The 21,539-nt window shown below is 40.1% G+C and overlaps 1 long non-coding RNA gene across 3 annotated transcripts in view; it reads left to right on the forward strand.

The window, feature by feature from the left end:
* Positions 1-21,539, forward strand: part of LOC149319332 (uncharacterized) — a 77,435-nt gene that overhangs the window by 40,566 nt on the left and 15,330 nt on the right. The window contains exon 5 of one of the 3 annotated variants that reach the window (XR_016280176.1): positions 1,067-1,147. The exons of the other annotated variants lie outside the window; for them this stretch is intronic. This is a non-coding gene — a long non-coding RNA (uncharacterized LOC149319332). Of the gene's footprint in view, positions 1-1,066; positions 1,148-21,539 lie in introns of those variants that run through there. 3 annotated transcript variants of the gene reach the window in all.

Here is a 21,539-nt window from a genome sequence, read left to right on the forward strand (position 1 = left end):
CCTGTGCCTGTTACTTGTGGCCTCTACCCTGAAAGCCAAACCCAGGGCAGAAGCCTTGCAGGGGGGGGGGGGAGGGAGGGAAGGTGGGATGTAGGAGAGGGAAGGAAGGATGGAAGCAGGTAAGGAGGGAGGACTTGTCCCATTGTCCCCAATGGCGGCTTGGCTGCATGGCTGCACTGCCATTGGGATCAATGGGACTTGAGCATCCACGGATTTTGGTATCCATGGGGTTGGGGCAGTTCGGAACGGATCCCCTGTGGACAGTGAGGGCCCACTGAGCTTGCCACCGATTTATGGTCACTAATGTAATATACCATCTATGAAACCATATTAAATAAGCTACATTCATTCTACATACTTGTAAATAAAGTTGAGTTTGTTTCAAGACAAGCTTCTGACTGAATTCATAGCAATAAAAGCACAGGAAACATGCTACCAAACAGATTTAAAGATTCATAATAGAAGGACACTGGGGACCCTAACCCTTAAACCTTTAGGGAATGTGCATTAAGTGTGGATGCTGGACCAGTGTCATTCATGAGGAGTATTTGGATGTGTCTGAGGTAAAAGGGTTCCCTCAAAGCATTGACAGTAAGACCTCATGATAGAGGGCAAATTTGGATCTCTGTAGACTTGTTATTGGCCATACCTCTGCGAAAAAGTGTATCTTTAAAATGTTCTTCTTAAAACTGAAAAGGGCTAAAAGTAAACTTCTGGTTTGGTGGAGAGAACATAAAATGTGCCCTCTCCTATATTCTTAAAGCAAAGTTGTGTGCCTTAAAAACACAGTTTGATAACTTGCCTTAGTAGGGATTTGTTGTATCTGGAGCTTCCAATATTAGATTACTTTACTGGATTAACAACAGCAGCAAAAATCCAGCAGGCATGGGTGGTTTCCAAGGTAGACCCAGGGACTGAAAAAATGGGATGAGGATTATGTGTTGCCTAGGCACCTTCTGTTGTTCATACCTGGTTTAGGTGAAGTGTAACCCCATTCAGAACAGGCTGAACACCATGCACTTGAATGGATGAGCCAATTACTAACATCACCTCCATCTTTGTCTAGAATTCCAGTTGGTACGTCCTTATCCAGTGCACTACTACAATTAGGTACTGATTAAATACTTTACTGCTACAACTTGATGTGATGAAAAAGAGATTTAGAGCTGTGTGTCTTCAGGGTATTAATAACAGTGCACCATAAACCTCTGGATGACCTCACACAGCTGTTTCACAGAGATGTTAAATAACATGGAGGATATACTGCAAGAATGGAAGACATAAATGCTCCAGGGTAAAGAAGAAACTTGCCAAGCAAACCCCATTATAGGTTTGCCTTAGGGTTGCCATACGTTGGAAATGACTTGAGGGCACACAACCATAACAAAAAGCAGAAATTATCCAGCACAGCCATCCAGCAACACTAATTTTAAATATGAATGGAACTACTGCAAAACTGTACCACACACACATTGAACTCAGAGTACCCTTGAGGCATCAGGTCATTGACATTCTATGCACTGGTCATAGATTTGCCCACTATTAATGCCTCTGTTATTGATTTGTTTAATGTCTGTTTCTACTACTAATTTTAAAGCATTTCACATTTTTATTGTTTAACAATGCAATCCTGTATATGCCTACTCTCCAGTAAGCCACATGGAGATCAGTTAGACTTACACCTTGTTAAGTCTCTATGTGATTGCATATTTTTGTATGTATTGTACATGGGAGACCACTAGTGGAAATGCCAGCTATAAATGTTTATTAAATAAATATTTTACATTAAATAAGCAAGCAAGTAGCATTTATTCAGGCACTGTGAATCCTAACTATGGTTACAATTATTCTAATGTTCTGCTTTTGTCATCTAAAGCTGAAATAGATAAAAATAATCCAATCAAGATTTAACCAATCTAAAAAAAAAATCTTGCTATATACCTCTCGTATTTGCCATGCAATCAATATAAATTCATCTCTATCAAGCTGTACAGTGATCACGCTCAAAATGAATCCCAATTTTATGGAAAAGACGAGGTAGAAATAATGGTGACAGTAACATGGTACTAGTAGTAATGAAAATCACAGCTTTGAGATTGCTCTTAACCTCAAGTTTTCCAGGCTTTCATATTCTACTCACTTTCCTGGGAATCAGATATATTTATTAAACTGAATAGGGTTTACTCCTGCTTAGAAATGTATACTGTACGTATGTGTTCTTCCAGTTTCAGAGTAGTTTAAATCAAGCCAGCCACAGGCTAAAGTACAAATTATTCCAATGAAATAAAAACATTTTGAGATTAAGGTTCCCCTCTTTATGAAGTGTCCAGTCCTTTCTGTAAAATTGCAGTGGAAAACTTTGTCCCCTAGCACTGGTTTGGAGATATAAATCCCATAACTGGCCCGACTTGGTAGGTCTAATGGGAGTTGTTGTCCCAAACATCTAAGCGACTATTGCTTTAGAACAATATAAATTTGTTCTATGCATGATGTAGAGGACACTGCCCTCTACTTGTACACAACTTTGTGTAGTAAACCTGTGTATGATAACATAAATGAACTTCCAAAATGTTCCGTCTGCTCAATTATTCCAGTATGAAACAAGGTTGAGAACATTACAGATGCTTCTGTTGGGAAATTTGGTTCCTCATCTTTATATTTTTTTCTTCCTCCTGCTAAGTCAAGTGTATAAAACCAAACATAGTGATGTATCAGTCTTTCCAGTGTCACTCACAAGCTCTAGACTGCTTTACAAAATTACAAACCATACACACTTCATTTATAACAAAAATTCAAGGACCTCAGGATTGGAATCCGACAACCATGTAATAGTGCTAGCAGTGCTATTCATCAGATTTAAAAAAAGGGAAAGGTGAAGAATGCATTATCTAGGGACTTCTAACCACCACAGGAAAAAAAATGTAATTTTCTGAGCTGGAAGTTTGCCAGAACACCAGGGGTAACATCTTTCAGAAAAGGAGGAAAGAACTGATTTTCAATTCTCAAATGAGTACAGTTAATTTTGCTTCAATGAAGAATGATCCTCAAAGCATCTTGTATCAACACATGGATAGTTCTTCTACTTTATCAGTCCCTGCACCTGACCACTTTCTAGAATAAAACAAAATAACAATTCTCTTACGATCTCAAAAGGGTGAAAGGGGCAGTAACTAGGTCAGAAAGCCAACATGCACTTAACTAGGAATAAGCCAATCTTGTCTAGAGATGCATTTTAAGCTGGAATAAGCAGCTTCATTGAATTCAGTGACAATTACTTCTAAATAACTAGAAGACGACTATCCAGTGGTTGCTGTGTTGGTCATGTAACAATGCACAATAACATCCATAATACACAAAACAGTGATTCCTTTATTGGGCCAACCAAAATGCACAAAATACATATTGTAAGCTTTTGAAGCATTACTGTCTTCTTCATCAGGCAAAGATGTTAAAAATCATACAGGATAAAAAAATATGACAATGTTAGTCACAAACCTGCATTTTGTCAAGATGTGGCTGTTTTCAGTTCAAGTGGCATTGGAGGTACATTCCTGCAGGCAGGACCCTCCTCTTTCTGGCCATGTGGTTACTCCAGGATTTTTTTTTTAAAAGTCCATTCTCAAGACAGAAAGAGCTCCGCTTGACTTCCAAGTTGCCTCCATCCTTTGTCAAGCTACAAGCTCCTTAGTTAGGCAGAGAGCACCACATTTCTAAAGAAGCCCTCTGTATTTTTGCCTTAGGAAACATTTTGGGGTGCTGTTTTGGTAAAATATGCCAAATATAATCCAAATTTTAAAAAGAAAAATGTTTTTTATGTCTGTTGGAGATAGAATCCTTATATGGTCTAATCCCAGGGGCCATCCCCGTTCACCGTTTAAATCAATTGATGATTCACTTTCACTCCGAATTGTTGAACCGATTCACTTGAGGCATTGTCCCTACTATGAAAGTGGATCTTTTCATCATCCCCATGTAATCACTTCTTTTTTGGCACAGTTGTTGCCCCCATTAGTTGCACTGCTTCAAAATGCATGCCAATCATCTTTGAATCATCTATGATGTAAACGGCAGCCCAGGCAGCCTGGCCTGGGAACTTTTGGGGTTTTTTTTTTTGGGGGGGGTAAGATTTCTCAGAGGTTTGCCCTACTCTTCCTCTGAGAGAGTGTGACCTGCCCAAGCTCATCCAGTGGGTTTCCATGGTCCAGCCGGGGATTTGGACTCTAGTTTCCCAGAACGCCCTGGACTGGGTTTCCCCAGGCTGCCCAAACCTTACCCCCACCCCTCGAGCATCCCCCAGACTCTGCCTCCCTTTCCCCCAGCTGAACTAGAGGGACAGAGACATGCCTCCCATTCTCCTTTGCAGAAGAAAGGGCCAGCTGGGAAGGGTGAGGAGGAAGGAAGGAAGGAAGGAAGGAAGGAAGGGAGGGACCTGGGAAGATAAGAAAAGGACCCGGGTGGAGAAGGAAGGAAGGAAGGAAGGAAGGAAGGAAGGAAGGACGGACTCGGGAGGAGGAGGAGAATGGGGCACCCAGCATATTTTTTTTTTTAAATAGAATAGAATGGTATAGCATTCTATCGATGAATCGGTTAATTCTATTTAAAAAAAAAAGAAAATAGAAAAGAACCCATTGGTCACAAGTAAAAAGGCAACACTGGGGGTGTGTGACATCTCCAAAGAACCGAGGAGGGATGGTAAACACCCCTCTGCCATTAGTCGCTCCCCCTCCAGAATGATGCAATTCCCATCTGTCATTCCCACTTGCTGAACACTCTGTGGAATCGATTCTTTTCAAAAGAACCACTTTGAAACTACTCTCTGAAAAATGTGTGGTTGTTTTTTTTTGGCATTTGCCTCGCTTCATTGTGAGTGCAATCAATTGCACCAGGGTCAGAATTGGTTTCAAATAGGGACAAGGATCATATAATTCGATTGGCAATTCGCTGTATTTCGTAGTGGGAATGAGCCTCCAGACTTAGGTTTTTACCCTGATGTGGCTAAAATGTGGTATTTTACATCCAGAAAACATATCTGGGGTAGCCATGTTGGACACAGCAAAGTACAATAACATCTCAAATCCACAGAACAATGGATTTACTGGCCCAACCAAAATGTACAAAATACATGTTGCAAGCTTTTGAACCTCCACTGGCTTCTTCATCACACAAAAATGTTAAGAATTATACAAGAGGGGAAAATATGATGATGTTAGTCACAAACCTGCATTTTGTCAAGATGCAGCTGTTCTCAGTTCAGGCAGTACTGGAGGGACATTCATGCAGGCAGGTCCTCCCTCCCTCTGGCCATGCTGTCATTTTCATGTTCCACCTCTTTCCACACCACATTGCATCTTCCATATTTTTTTCTTACCTCAGACTTAATCCATTAAGGAGGAAAAGATAGAAGAGCTGTCCATTACCTTTTGACTGGTAGCATTAGGGTGCTCTCTTTGGAAGCATCTGTAATTTGGAGCACATTTACCTGAAAATGCCCTCCTGCCTTATAAATTGTGGAAATACAGAGTCAATGGAACTGGATAACTGGTGTGTTAGCAGGGCAAGTGAATCCATTCCAGGCTTTAGTAGCTATATGAGATGCTGAACCTCTGGTGTGATCACTCTTCTGAAGTTTAGACTAAAACCCAGAGTAGATTTATCACCCTAGTAACATCAGAGCCAGCAGCTAAATATATCACTACAATTTACATTTTCATGGGACAGTTCCAGAGACACTGAACAGTGTGCAATCTGTCATGAGCATTTCCTGAAAAATAACCATATGGATTAATAAAAGATATGTACAACCACAAACTCATACAAATGCCATTCATTTTTTCCTGGACCTTAGTGGACGGAGTTTGAGAAAGATTTTATCCCTTGTTTCCCACTGACTTCTTTAAATACTTTCTTGCGAGATTGTGCAAAGACTTTAATACAATCACTGATATTTATACTCCTGAAATACATTTATATGTACACTAGCACTTTTAATGAACCCCTGGTTAGTTAAGTCTATCAAAACAAAAGGGAAAGCTATTGCATCTGGTCAGACTTGTGGAGGAGCAACTATACAAATATAGGAGCCCAAGGCTCATTAGCTCTTCTAAAATTCAACATCTGCAGTAGAGTTCCCTTACTCTGTATGAATCATTAACCTGAAGCCTTCCATGGATGAAAAATTAAAGTGCAGAGTGCAATCCCATTTTTGAAAAGCTATTTACAGCACAAACCTCTTTCTAGTCTCCAGGGTTGTGTTCATTATTATAAAGTGCTGGAAGGAACATGCCTAGCCCATCAGATTATTCGGCACAGAGGCAGAACCCTAGCACCCTTTCCAAAAAAAAAAAAAAAAAAAGAAAGAAAGAAATAAAGAAAGAAAGAAAGAAAGAAAGAAAGAAAGAAAGACGAAGAAATTTTTAAAAAAATACTGCTGCTATGAAGGAAGAAATCCCAGAAAATGAATTAGCAGAGCAGTGCAGCTCACAGACCAAAAGAGATCTTTCTTCCTGTGTTCCCTTTTCAGGGAGGAAAAAAACAAAACAAAACATCAAACCTTCTTTGCCAGCTGTTTTTGCAAATTAAAAAAAGCAGCCAAACAATAGGTCTGAAGTGTGCTCCTCCAATATCAAGCACAAGCTTTAAATAATAGATCTTACATGCTGTGTGGCAGACAAGCTTTTGCCGAATGTTCATGTAGGCCAACTGTGAGATATGATGAGGCATTCAGAAATAAACCACTAGGGGAGGAATCATATATCCAGGGACTCCTATTATGTGAAGCTGTGGATTTCAATGGCATCATTTCTCTCTCAGATCTGTTTTCTGGGTAATGCTATTGACAGATTCAACATTGGATAGATTCTTCAGAATGTAGACTTTTGCCCAATGAAACCTCTCTCTGTGCAGCTACAGAGAAAAGTTTCCCTCCCTTCATTGGGAGGTAAGCTGTACCTGTTGGAATGTGTGCCCACTTTCTATTCTTTTGGTTAGAAAAAAATTGCATTCCTCTATGGAAACCAGCCTCCCCAGACTGATGGTGAGACAAGGTGGATTGGGAAATGTGTACAACTTTAAAATGTGCATGTTTGAAGAAAAATATGCCAAACATATTAGTGAATAAGAAAAATGAACAAAAATATGTCTGTTAGTAAAATTGATACATTGGAGAAATACACAAAAATGTATGTGTATTTCCATATAGAGCCAAAAATAAAGCCCTGCATCCTGATAGATAACTGGGATGTGATGCAAATGCATGTGGGATCATGAGAAATGCAATGAAAATGAGACTGTTTTCTACATCCCTGTTCAGAGCTCATTCTAAGCATGCTCTGTGTCAAGCAGAATAAAATAATGTTGGATATTTTTGCAAATCATGGTGCTCTTTCTGTTTGGATACTATTCCTAGTATTCAGGTGGCTGGCCCCATCAACTTAGTCCTTTGCTGCTGAGCTGAGGAACCTAGCCCGGATCAGAGAGGGGGCAGTAGTTAGCTAGAAATCTGAGAGGAAGCTACAGCAGGGACACTAAAAGGATGCTTGCAGTTCTATCACTAAAACAACAGTAGGACGATTCTGCACATAACCAGCCCCAGATTGCTGGAGCTCTCCCAGCCAGGCACTGCTTCCACATCAGTATAAGCTGGAGTGAGAGAACAACACAGAAAGGAAAAAAAAAGTGAATCTACTCAAACATTGTTATATTAAGTGGGGAGGGAGAGTTTTTTTCCTTAAGGTATACAGAGTTATTTGATGTGCTAATGACCCACCAGTAGCCAATATGGTTATATGGAAACACAATCTGCTCTGCTTTGTTCCAATTACTTTTGCCTGAAGAAGAATTTCCTGTAAGGCAATTGCTGAGACAGTAAAAGATATCACATCACCTTGCTTTTGGAACAATCCATAAGTCTTTAGTGCACTCTTCCAGTTTTAATTCTTTTCATCTGAATTATTTTACAATATTTAGAATGTGAATATGCCTTACAGTGTTTTCTGCCCAACCAATCATGTTAGAACTTCACATTTTTCTTTTTTAAAAAGTGAGGCAACAGAGGTGTAGTGGACCCAGCTTGCAACATTAAAATACCAGAACTTTTTGATCATCGGGGACAATGATGAAGTCTGCAATATCCTTTGGGCTTCCTTATTCCTGTAGTCTTCATTGGACCTGGAGGGGAAAATGGCTTTTCCCACCCACCATTTATTGTTAAGAGCTATCCCTGTAGTAATGGAAAATATATGGGCATTCAGACTTCTTTGCTATACAAAGCCCTGTTCCTTGGGGAGATGGAAATCTGCTAGAATTGATCAATACAGCTGCCTGCATTTTTTAATATTCCTTGAAGGCATGATTTACATGGACTATTATGAATAACACATACACTTCAGGATTAAGCATTGCACCAATGTAAGGCAAACTTGACTCTGCATGCATCTCCAGGCTCAAACCTAAGGCAAAGAAAACAGGCACTTTTGATTTAAACCCCCCCCCCCCCAGACAAACTGATAACTGTAATAATCCTTGCTTGTTGTTATATCCCTTCAAGTTGTTTCTCACTTATGGTGACCCTAAGACAAACTTGTCATGGTTTTTTTCTTGGCAAAATTTGTTTGGGATGGGTGAGTTTGCTTTTGCTTTCCTCGGAGACTGAGAGTGCTTGACTTGCTCAAGGTCACCCAGTAGGTCTCTATGGCTGAGTGGGGATTTGAATGCTGGTCTCTCAGTGTCCTAATCCAATATTCAAACCACAACACCTCACTGGCTCAAATGATCCTTGGTATAGAGAGACCAATAATTATTTGAAATTTTTTTCTCAAGTCTTAATATTATTCAGCACAGATGCTTCAGCCTCTACAGAAAGGAAAAGCAAAAACTGATTTAAGATGACATGTTATCTGTGAATGCAGCCTTAAAAGTTACCTTTGCTATGATTATTTTGCACCAACTTATTTTCATTGGAGAACAGGACACGGTTGCTTGGAGATCTAGTATTTTCCACTCTTGTGCAAATTTGTATAGCACTGGAGAAGGAGAAATTGACTCCGGAGAGGTTGGCTATTTAAAGAGTGAAAAAAAATACCCGTTAACTAACGGGACAATGATTTATATCAGGACTTAGCTACTCTGCCTTGGGAACATTTCTATAACACCCTTTTACTGTGAAAGAAATTCAATAATTCTTCTGCAAATAGTTGGCACCAATTAGATGCCACTTTTTGCTTTCTAGGACAAAATACAGCTTGCAGGTGCAAATCTTTCTCCATCAGCCTGAGCAACTCCAGTTAACATTTTTTTAAAGTCTTCCATTTTCAACAGAGACTTAATTAAGGAACAATCCCCATTAGAAATACTTGGCCCAACCATGGGGAAAAAATAATATTCTTAGACTATTAGTTCAGATTTCAAATCTTCACCTTGGAAATTTCTTTCCGGATGTCAGCAGGGTGGCCTCCTACCTTATGTTTTTATAAGCACTTACAGAAAATGGATACTTTGTTCTCGGGTTCTTATAGCTGCACAGTGCTTCTAATTATCCACATATAGCTAGGAGGTAGTTTCTGGAGCAGCCCTGGTAGTCAAAACTCCTCACACTCTTCAATCCAAGCCTTATTCAGTTTTCAGTCTGTGGTGAACCTCAGCTCCTCTTTCCGTGCCAGGATTTCAAACACACAGCTTGAGCCTGGCCTTTTGCCTAGGTTAGTAATTGCTTGTCACGGGGTAGCATGGGAATACAACTTACACCTCTATTTCTCGTGCTTCTGATAGCTGCACCACACTGTTCTCCAGCCTTGAATTTAATATAAGAGGCCACTTCACTTTTACATCTCTCCCTCCACAAAGATTGACTTACTGTGAGGTTACAGTAAGACCTATTCATCCTTGGAGGAAAATATCCTTCTTTTTTCCAGCATGAACACTGGTGTAGTGGGCCCAGGATTTTCAGAATTAAAACATCACAACATTTTGATTAGCAAGGAATATTTGGGCCGTGCTCCCTCTAAATTTTGCTGCATTCCTCATGGTATCTGAGTTGGATTTTCCTGCTGGCAGTATATTGTGAACTATCTTGGTTGGGATACAAATATTTTGGAATCCAGCTCTTGAATGGACACCTTAGCTTTACACCAACTTGATAAAGATGACATTTTCAAGAACTGATTGGCTGACATGGATCAATAGATTTATCTGGATCTTTGAATCCTCCAGAGCATAGTTTTGATGAGTGTCCCAATAAGGACTTGCCTCTTGGAAATGACCATTGTACCACTGTGTGTGAGCCAATTACACCCTTTACAGAGATGCAGCTGAATTATCCTCAGTCCACTGGCCATATGCTGGAAGGAGAAAAAACACTTTGAGTATCAACCAGTCCTGAATCCAACGTGGGCTATCCTAGGCAACTGCCACGGTTCCATCCTCAACCATGGCTTGCTAGTTCCTTGACACTTACCAGCATTAGTCACCTAGGGGCTGCTTGTCATTTTAATTTCCCACAATGCCATTGACACAATTCTAACCCTGATTTAGTTACTGGGGAGAAAGGAATCATTTAAAAGGAATTCATTACCTGTAAATATGTTCTACCATGCTCTGAATGTCTATAAAGCAGGACAGGATTATTCATTTATGAATGCTAAATACAGAAGTAAGCAATAGCAAACCTCCTCTGAATAAATATTCAAAGGAAACCCTAGAGGAGGATAGGTGAAGTCACATAACAAAAGCAACAAGAGAAACAGAAACAATGACAATGGCAACAACATTCAATTATTTTATAATCTTCCCTTCTTCGAAAAATGAAGCCCAAGGTGGTTCACAACAGAGTAACACAAAAGTTGTTTTTGTAGTTGTGTGCCTTCAAGAAATTTCTGACTTATGGCAACCCTAAGGCGAACCTATACAGCTAGCCTAAAATTATGATGATAATTTAAAAATATATTTTTTAATTAAATAAGCTACCCCAATAAAAGCATATGATCCTGGAGAACAGGATTTGATTCCTCACTTAACCATGAAAACTCACTGGGTGACCTTGGTTGAGTCACACACTCTCAGCCCCAGAAAACCCTGTGATAAGTTTGCCTTGGGATTGCCATAAGTTGGAAGGCACACAACATTAACTGTAAAAGCAGTGCTAATTTTAAAGCAGTTTAAAAGCTTTTAAAAGATGACAATTGGAATAAAAGTGCAATCTCTCCTAATATTAAGAGACTCTTCTTCAACAGACCACCCCCCCCCCCACTAAAAGACCCTATTCAAGACCAAGCAAAGCATGTCATAAAAAGTGTGGTGGAATTGCTTGCCAGTGGAAGGAGAGCAGAGAAGGGGCCAAAGTAGTCTCCTCTGAGTAGGTTAAATACTGCAGGGCATCTAAAGAAATATTTAACTGTTCATGGCACTGTACTTCTCCTTATGCACCATTTGTGGCCATGGAAAGGATCCAGAAGTGTGTGTTTTAAAGTGGAGGCATGAACAAAGATAGTAATTTGCTTTCCATGGGGTGCAGGGAGGAAGAATACACAAAGGGGGGGGGGCTTTTGCCTCTGCTTTCTTGGCATCTACAGTCACCAGAGTGCCAACAATGATTGATGCCCTCCCAGTGTGTTTAACAGTCAGGTCAGGCTCAATGTCTTAGCGATGAGGAATTTCCTACCAAATCATAAACTTTTTTTTATTTTTATTTTTCAACCTTCTGTTCCTGCTAGATTAAAATGTCTCCAAAGTCCTTGACAAACCCTAAATCACCAGCAGCGAGCTGTGAACATTTTTTTCTGCTGAGACTTTACTATTAATATCCCTGCTGCCTTATTGGGATGCCGCTGAAAAAAAGAGGCTTGATTATATTTTACTGTTATGGTTTGCTTCTCCTTTTGAAACTAAGCAGATTTCAAAGCCTTCTTCAGGAGAAGTTCTCCCCACACCCCAGGCTGTGTTCTTGTCAATTAACAAACTGATTGCTGATTTTAAACAGCCTTCTGCTCATGATGTAAGAAAATTTTGCTGTAACTCATCATATCACTCAAATGTAACTGGAAATTTGACAGTATTCTGAGGTTTAAAGAACACCCCATAAAGAAGGGAAGGACCAATTAACAGGAAGAGTTCAAAGGAAAACCAAGAAAGTTTCATTCATAATTGATTTGACCACTTAGCTTAAGCAATAGTGGTGAGGCAAATATAAGGGAGAAAAGACAGGAACATAGAAATGAGCAGTGATATAATAAAACCAAGGCTCACAAAAGAAAATTGGAATAAATCAAGGGAAGCTACCTAACACCTGCTTTGGGATAGTATAGGATCTTGCACTTCTGGGTGTATGGAGATTTAAGTATAATAAGACTCAAGGACATACCTTCTACTCAAATATACACAACTCAGCTTCAAGAATTGACATTTTTGCCATAACCAAAACATGGAATATAAAGATCAAAAACAGGCTGAAGATTTTGTTGGACCATAATCCAATTCTGTTGTCTTTAAATTTATTTAAAAATGAGAGACTACTACAAACAACAAAAGAGGTGATATGAAGATATATGTTAGGAGCCCTGGTGGTGCAGTGGTTAAATGCCTGTACTGCAGCCAGTTACTCTAAACCACAAGGCTGCGAGTTCAAGACCAGAAAAAGGGCTCAGGCTTGACTCAGACTTGCATCCTTCCGAGGAGGTCGCTAAAATGAGTACCCAGATTGTTGGGGGCAATTAGCTTACAGTTGTAAAACGCTTAGACACTGCTTAGGTGGTATGAAGCGGTATATAAATGAAGATTGTTTGTTTGTTTCAAGGCAAATTGGAGCCTGGACGTTACCTTACAGACAGTTTGGGATGCCTGTAAGGCAGGCATGAGAGGCTACTTTCTTAAACAAGCCGCTGAAGTAAAAATGAAACAGAGAAGGAAAAAAAATAAACAAAAATTGGCAAGGAGATTCAACAAAGGGAGAAATTATTGAGAGAAAATTTAAAGAAACCTACAGAACCTACAATAAAGAAATAAATAAAAATTTTACAAAAAGAATTGGCTGCAGAACTAACAAGAGAGGTAGATCTGCAATATTGCTGCCAGAAATTCTTCAATCAAGGAAACAAACTGGGAAAATAATTGGTGTACAAACTGAAAAAAAGAAAAGGAAAATAAATATCTGAGAGATTAAAAAGAGGGATGAGAGTTATACAGATCAAGAAACAATAAAAAAAGACCTCCCAGAACTTTTTTGGAAATTGTTTTCAGAAAAAAACATGGAAGGAAGAAAAAGAAAAGAAGATGAAAGATTCTTTAAATAAACAAAAATATCAAAAAGAACAGAACAACAACAACAAAAAAATGCTAAATGCACCTATTACAACTGAAGAGATCATAAAAGCGATTTGGAATTGTAAGTCCGGGAAAGCTCCCAGCCCAGACGGAATATCTGCAGCATTGTATAAGGAATTGCATGAAGAACTTTTAATGTCATTACATGGGGTACGGAATAAAATAATGCAAAGTTCTATACCAGAGTCTTAGAATAACCTCAATGTGTGTTTAATCCCCAAAGAAGGAAAAGATCCTAGAGACCCACAAAATTACTGTGCTGTCTCACTACTCTGTTGGAGGATTTTAGGAACTAGTTCCCAGTTCTAGATAGGAACAGTTTAGGAACTGTTTAGGAACAGAGCTGCATTTTCCCAAGTTTTTGTGACAGTTGAACATTTCACTAAAAGAAATCTATTTTATTCTATTCCTGTCCACAGTAAATTTTCCCCTCACTTTTCTTGTCAATGGGTTCATACTTATCAAGATTGATATTACTATAGAAGTATAGTACTGAATGGGCAGGACTTGAAAAGAATAAGGAAAATAAAATAGTAATAAATTATCAGCATATATTTCTTGTAACAACTGGTGAAATGTAAGGCATTTCCTCCACAGAAAAGGATACGGCAGATCCTCCAAGTTCAGGTAATGTTCTGGTAGAAGGAAATATAAGGGAAATGTCATTCCTCCAGTTATATTTATGCAGCATGTGGGCCATTTGAAAATTGGAATGGAAAGGCCATCAAAAGTCAAAATAAAGATTGGCAATGTTTTCCTTCCATGAGGGAATTTTTCCTGGATTTCATGTTTGCTCTAAATCCATTGTTGTCCCAGTTTTTTTAAACGCTTACTATGGGATGTGATGGCTTAGTGGTTAAGACACCAGTTCTGATGACTGTAAGGTTGGATGGTTGGCAGTTCGAGGCCTGAGTGCTGCACGATGGGGTGAACTTCCATCACTAGTCCCAGCTTCTGCCAACCTAGCAGTTTGAAAGCATGAAAATGCAATAGATAGATAGGTACCACTTTGGTGGGAAGGTAACAGCATTCAGTGCAGTCATGCTGGCCGCATGACCACCAGACTATTCCTCAAACAATGCTGGCTCTCTGGCTTAGTAACAGAGATGAGCACTGGCCCCTACAGTCGGTTACGACTAGACATTCATGTCAAGGGAAAACCTTTACCTTTACCTATGGGGTGAAACAGACGGGCAGGAAGGAATGGCCAGAAGCCACTCCTGGCCGATTGCCCTGGGGCTGCAGCAATCACATGCAGCGGCCCAAAGGGTGCCTCCTGTTGCGGTCCCAAATGGACTGTGAAAGGAGCAGATTTGCTCCTTTTGAGCTGGCTTTAGGCCACCTTAGCGGCCATGGTGTGGCACCGGGGGAGCTTCTGGAAACTTCAGGGTCATGTGTCATATAAAGCAAGGAAGGGCCGATATGAAGTTACTAGACAAGATCCTGAAGTGTAAAGATATATCACTGAGTATTAAAGTTAGGCTTGGCCATGTTGTCACATTTCCTATTTCTATATATGTATGATTCTGAAAGCTGAACAGTAAAAAAAAATTGATAGGAAGAAAATCAATTCATTTGGGTGATGATGGAGAAGGGTTCAGTGAAAGCCATGGAAATAAATGGGTGCTAAAGTAAATCAAGCCTGAAGCCAAGATGACTAAACTGAGACTGTTGTACTTTGGTCTTATCATGAGGAGACATGATTTACTAGAAAAGACAATAATGCTTGCTAAAGTAGAAGGCAACAGGAAAAGAGGAAGATAACATTCCAGATGGATAGACTCAGTCAAGGAAGTCACAGTCCTGAGTCTGTAAGATCTGAGCAAGGCTGAGGTCTCTCATTCATAGGCATAGCTTGTCATAAAAAGTGTGGTGGGTCAGTGTAAGTCAAAGTTGACTTACAGCAGATAATAACAAAAATATAGTCTGGTTTCTCATCAGATCATATAAATCTTTCACCAATTAACAAAGTGAATGAACTGATGCTGAAACATTAAAACACAACTACTTCAGGGACAAGTAACTTTTATATAAAACTAGATTCTAGAGCTGTTCTTATCCCTCTAACCTACTGGCTTGTTTTTGAGATGACTTGCTGAATCTAGTCATGAAATTACATATCTGTTTTTCACATTTTGTTCATGTTTTGCTGGAGGGCTCAAAGAGATCACCTCTGACCATTTTAGGCAGGAATGGTCACCATGTATTTCAACGTACACTCTCTGCCATGTATAATATCAAGCAGCCACTTATTTTGCCACAACTGTATACCTGTGGATTTTTGCTTTACAAACTGAATTCCTGCAAAGCATAAAAAGAAGAGTCATGAACTGTAACATCCTGTCTGCAACAGCATTTTTGAAAAGTGTGTAGCAATATAAGTTTCTTGAGCTTCTTATTCACCCTTTTTTGGTGCAAGCAGATGTGAAAGTTAATCTGCTGCAAAGGGTCTCGCAGCAGGGATAACCTTGTAAGTAAAGATCACTCGTCCCAATTAATGGCCAGACTTCATTTTGCAGCATATTTTTTCTGCTTTAAGTGCAGAAAAATGCTAGTTGCTATATCCAATGTGAAATTATTCACCTTGGGGATCCTTTTTGCAGTTTTGTTGCTGTGAGTTTTATCTTTTAAAAACAAAGCTCAGCTAAATGTTCCATTCTAATTTCCACTACACCCCAAATTTAAAAATAGGCCACACGGGATAACAACAAAGCCCCTCTAATGACAATCTCTCTCCAAACCATTGACTATTCTGTGGAAATATTTTCAAAGTTAAAACTCACTGGAAGACTGTAGACTTTGACCTTCTCAACACTTGCTATTGGCCATAAGAGGTGAAGCTTTCTGGGAGCTGAGATCCCAAACATTAAAAGTCCCCCCTTGCCTTAAGCCAATTCAAATAAACAAGTCACTTGTTTATTTAGGCCCAACAGTACAGCCAAGCATATAGCATAAGTCCTGATATCTGTCCTCTCTTTCTTCAACTCCGAGAAGAGACGACTCTGGAAGAAATATTTTCAAGCAGTGAACCTGAAGGGGAGAAAAGGATTTTAAACCCTTTCTAAGCTGGTTCTACCCCTTTCCTCAATAGCTCCCCACATTACAGTGGTCCAAATGTCTTCTTCTTCTTCTTCTTCTTCTTCTTCTTCTTCTTCTTCTTCTTCTTCTGTTATTATTGTTATTATTATTATTAAGGCTAATCATGTCCCCAACACTGGGACTCAAGGTAAAATACAAAAAATAAAATAGTTAGATCTATGAAGGCATAAGTAATACTGTATTTTCTGGCATATTAGACTATTTTTTAACCCAGGAAAATCTTCTCAAAAGTCGGGGGTCGTCTTATAGGGCAGGTGCTGAAACTTCCGAGCCAGACTGGAGAATCTGCTGTCGCCGCATATAGTGGGGGGAACTTAAAAACGGCTGTATGCGGCGATCATATGAAAGCAGCTACCACTCTGATAGTCTTGAAGACAGGGAGGGCTGGGCAGGCAGAAAGAGCTGACCAGTCCAAGCAGGCTTTGGCCGGTTACAGACCGGCACTTGGGACGTCCGCAGGACGTCCCATTTTAAAAAGGGGGCGTCTCTTCTAGACGCCCCTGGCTCTAATACGGACTCTGTCCGTACAATATGGTGCCGGCCGTTCCACACGGCCGGTGCCATCTTTACGTATCAGACACTGTGCGTCCGAACATGTCGCGGCGTCTGTGACATCGCGAATGCGCCCCGGCGCCTCGCAACGTCACAGAGGCGCCACAAGAATAAGCTCCATTTTGGTCCGTGCAGTGTGGCTGCTGCAGCTCCTGCACGGAGCAAACGGCGGCGGCGGCAGACCGCATCAAAGCGGCGGTCTATAACCCGCCCAAGTATGTAACAAGGTTTCCTGCTAAGTACCTGCATGTCATAAGCATTTGAATTAAAATTACCATATTGAAATCAAATCTGATTTTTAAAATTTTTTATTTGGTGTGCAATGGAAGAGGGGTAGTCTTATACGGTGAGTATATCCCAAACTCTATATTTTAACTGGAAAAGTTGGGGGTTGCCTTATACGCCCAGTCATCTTATAGGCCGGAAAATACAGTACCTACAAAGACATAAATAAAAACATATGTAGTTATTAAAATGCAATTAAACTACCCAAAGAATTAAAACTATTGCTACATGACAAAAGGAGAGTTTTATTCAGTATTTACTCTAGCGTGGGGTCTGGGGACAACACAATGTTGTATCAGAATGTCATGTAATGTAATCCCTTGCATAAGGTATCAGTCTCCTTTGCTCTCAATGATATTGAATGTTGTATTGAATCAATCCTGGCATTGATACAGATTAGGTGTTTTTCCTGGGCAGAAATTGCACTTGCATATTTCAGGAAGATTGTAACCAATAAAGCATTTGCAATTATCCTGCATCCTGTTTTGATCAGGGTTCTCCTTCTGCAATGCTTAGCTGGAAAGTACTTCAACTCGGTGGTATTGATCAGTGACATGCATGGGACCCTTCCATTGTGACCGTTGCAGCTGAGAGCCTCCTCTCCACATCCAGCTACAACCAGCCATCATCAAGACCCTCAGAAGGAACAAAAGCAGAGTTTGGGCATATTCTATTGTTCCTATTGAAAGTTGGGGTGAATCTGACCGCTTTGGGGAACTCAGGGTGAACTTGGGGAGGGGCTGGAAAAAAGGTTGCCTTTGGTGAAACAATGAATGAAAAAGTTACTTTTTTGGACTAAAACTCCACAAATCCTTTGGGTACTAGCCATTCTGGAGTTGTAGTCCAAAAAATTAATTTTCTCAAGCTGTGAGAAGAAAAGAAATTTCAAATTATGTTTGGCTCTGCACCAATAGCTTGGGAAATCATAAAGATGAGGATTTTGTGTAGGTCATCTGCAAAAAAATACCTTAGGTGGAACTAGCCATATGCCTATTTTAATTGGTTGTTACAGCTTTTACAATGCAGACTGTTGCTATAAACAGAATTGGAAAAGTTACTCTTTTGCCAGGTTACACCTCCTAGAACTATAGCAGCCAAAAACTTCCACGTACCAAAGCCACTGCATTATGGGAGTCATAATACAAAACAGTGAAAGTTCCAAGCTCTGCGTCGTCATCATCATCATCGTCGTCGTCATCATCATCATCATCGCTATCACCATCCATTACTGATGAGATCTTTACTTGATATTATTTATTCACTTGATATAAACTATATTTGGTGTGGGAAAACAGAGAAAGCAGAGACCACCCAACACTCAAGAGAAGGCTTCTACCCCCATGAAGGTGGCAATACCCACATGTCACTTGAACAAAATATATCCCTCTCTCCTCACCTGCCAGCTAAGGCAAATAAGAATAAAATAATTATTAAAACACTGGGCCCTCAGTATCACAGGGATCCATTCTGGATGCCCCCACAGATACCAAATTCCACAGATGCTCAAGTCCCATAGTACTTAATGGTGGCATGACGATCACAGCGAAGATTTTCACACAACGTTGCATCGTAAGAAAACATACACATGGCATTGTTGTTATGTGCCTTCAGGTCAACTCCAGTTATGGTACTCCCTGCAAGCTTTATTCAGAGGTGATTTGCTATTGCCTTCCTCTAATGCTGAGAAAGTGCAACTTGCCTAGGTCACCCAGGGAATTGCCATGGCTCAGTGTGGATTTGGATCCAGAATCCTAATCCAGCATTCAAGCCAATATGCCACACTGACTTCAAGATTAGATATGTAGCATGGATTATGAAATATGCATGACCTACAAAAATAAGGTTTTCTTCTTAGAACATTTTTGAGGGCTCAAAAAGTTACTTTTTGGGACTACAACTCCCAAAATATCCCAGCTAGAATTGCTACTGGCCATCCTGGCTAGGGGATTTTGGGAATTATAAGTTTACAAAGTAACTTTTCCAAACTCTTCTTTATTCTGTCCTTCCATGCTCAGAATCACTGCTTTAATCTATTCCACCATGCAGGAATGGTGTATATGCACATTCTTTAGATCAGATTCTGCTTCTAAAAATAGAAATTCTGGAGTTATTCCACTGAAAATAAGAACACCAGTCTGAAGATAAAATACTTCCTAATGCCTTTACACCAATTCATCCCTTCTGATATAATCCATCTCCAATGGTGGTTATCTGATACCACAAAACAAGTGTTCCATGCTTCCTTATGTCTTGAAGTTCTACTCCCTATAAATATTCCTGTTGTGCTTGCATTTAATGCCTCATCAAATGTAGGACAGGATGTGTCCTGCAGAGCAAAATTTGCTGTTTCTGGAAACAGACTTAACTAATCATATGTGTCATCACTGACTTTCCCACTTTTGGAAAAAGCCTCCTATTCTTTCAATAAATAATTCCATTACCATGGTCATTTATCACTGGGAGCATTTGGATGACACAAACACCACAGTGTTTAGTTGCAAAGAGGACTTACAAAAATGTGCTAGTATTTTCAGAGTAAGGTTTGTATAGGCAGGCTGGGGGACTGCCTTTAAAAAGCCTCCTAATTTTGTCCTCGCTGCAAAAGACCTAGGGCTGTAAGACATCACCAGATTTCTGCACTGTGCCCTCCACTTCTACTTTATCAATCTCAAAAGAAATCCTGTCTTTTCCAACCCATTCAGAAACTGGTTTCACTGTTGCTCTCACTATCCTGCAAACCATCTAGGCTACAAACAGTGCTTGGAAAAGTTATTTTTAGATTTTAACTTCTAGAATCCCTCCTCTACCATCAGGACTATTGGGAGACAGATAACTTGACCTACATAGTGTAAGTGGCTGGCAGAACATTGATAGTTACAAAAATATTAGGCAAGGCTGGGCCACTTCTTTGGTTTTGGGGGTACTCTGAACAGAAACCTTATTTTGTCACACAGGTGGACACTACAAGGTTCAGCTTGGCCTACAAGGAGCAATTTTCCCATCCCTGTTTATTATCACTCTCTACTTCCAACTTGTGATACTAACTAAAGTGTTCAATATCCAAATACTAGGTCAGGCTATCACATTCAACTCCTATTTACTTTGCCGTTGGTCTGTGACTAGTACATCATTTAAAACGATCTCTGGCTCTCAAGGGTATAGACTGCTCCAAAGCAGAGAGGCAGACAACACAGTCTCAGTTTTAATGGCAACTATTTGGTATTAAGAGCAAATGGCTTTTGTGTTGGTGGTTGTAGAGACAGAAATGAAGGTGATTTGGATAAAAAGGAGCAAAATTTGGGTAAAACCAAGCTGGCCACATAATATGCCACACACAGCCAAGAAAGAAAAACAAAGCATTTTGGATGGCTGGGCATGTGGCAAAATGCATAGAATCAGAAAGTTGGAATAGACCTCAAGGGACATCCAGTCCAATCCTCTGCCATGCAGGAATACACAAAGTACTCCCAACAGATGGCCATTCATCTTCCATTCCTTGAAGATGTTCCTGCAGTTTGGCATAATGCTTGACATTAAAACACAGAGGCCTCAATTTCATCTCCTTAGCACAGCATAAAGATCTGCATGTGAACCACGCTACTCTGACCTATATATTATCTTCCCAGGTTACTTTAAAGATATAAAGCTGGCTCATATTGACATTCTCTGTTTTAAAATGAATAGTCAGGATTGGAGAAAGTCTGGCTATTTCTCCCCACAGCAGACACACAAGGATGACATCAGCACTGGCATTCACATGGGTTCTCCAGAGGTCTCCATGCTTCTGTAATCATTGTGCATCCAGCTTGGGGAGGGATTGCCAGCAATAGCAATAGCAGCTACATTTCTACACCACTACATGTCAGGGATGATGGGAGTTGTAGCTCTTCACCTCTGGCTCGAACTCACCACCTTGTTACGCACCGGCGCTGACCAGTTTTGGCCAGTGGTTAAAGCTTTGCTCTAAAGCAGCAGAGTTACAGAGAATAGGCTGAAGACCCTGACAAACTCTCCAAGCCTTCTCACTCTTGCTTCCTCAGAAGTCTTCCCACTTCTTCAGGATCCAGCTGGCTCTTGTATCTTCACTCAAGACACCAGACAACTCAGTAGTCTTATATAAAAGATCTACTTTATTCTACTATATACAGCTCCAAAACTATCCAATACAACTCCTCACTACTATCCACTACTACTACCCAACTACTACCCACAAAATACATTGGGATTCATAGCCATTATTATAGTCATTGCAAAATACCACCCACTGTTGTCTGTTTCCACCCAGTGGGCGT

Source organism: Sceloporus occidentalis, unplaced genomic scaffold, assembly GCF_023333645.1.
Source record: "Sceloporus occidentalis isolate IW3139 unplaced genomic scaffold, rSceOcc1.0.p SCAF_2, whole genome shotgun sequence".
In the NCBI taxonomy this organism is placed as follows: Eukaryota; Metazoa; Chordata; class Lepidosauria; order Squamata; family Phrynosomatidae; genus Sceloporus; species Sceloporus occidentalis.